Raw genomic sequence first — 443 nt, 5'->3', positions numbered from 1 at the left:
CATTCACTTCTCTTTTAGTATGAAATTATTTCTGTTGCACAAAATTTAGAAACGAAAGCATCCGAAAAAGCTAGCCCTGCTCCCATTTCGGGGTCTCTCTCTTGACACGTTTACCCCGTTACAAAAATGGACTATTCTTAACCCGCCGTGTCCCTGACATGCCAAGCGATTCCTTCTCCTACAGAAGCTAACTTTCACGGGGGAACAGGCACCACCACCGGCCCGGCTGTGCCCCGGGGGGTCAGTGTGGAGTCGCCGCAAACAAACGCGCCAAACACGGTAACACGGCGGTCCCGCACCCAGGCGCTGCGGAAAGCCGGCAGGACCCCGGCAGGCGTTCGGCGCCCCTGGCGGCCGCTCCTCGGACCTGACTTCCTTCCAGTCCTGCCTGGATGGGGCGGGGGAGAGGGGACGGCCCCGCACGGCCTCGCGACGCCGGGAGC

This window comes from Colobus angolensis, unplaced genomic scaffold, assembly GCF_000951035.1.
Source record: "Colobus angolensis palliatus isolate OR3802 unplaced genomic scaffold, Cang.pa_1.0 Scaffold1, whole genome shotgun sequence".
Lineage (NCBI taxonomy): Eukaryota > Metazoa > Chordata > Mammalia > Primates > Cercopithecidae > Colobus > Colobus angolensis.
Note: the sequence above shows the minus strand (reverse complement) of the source record.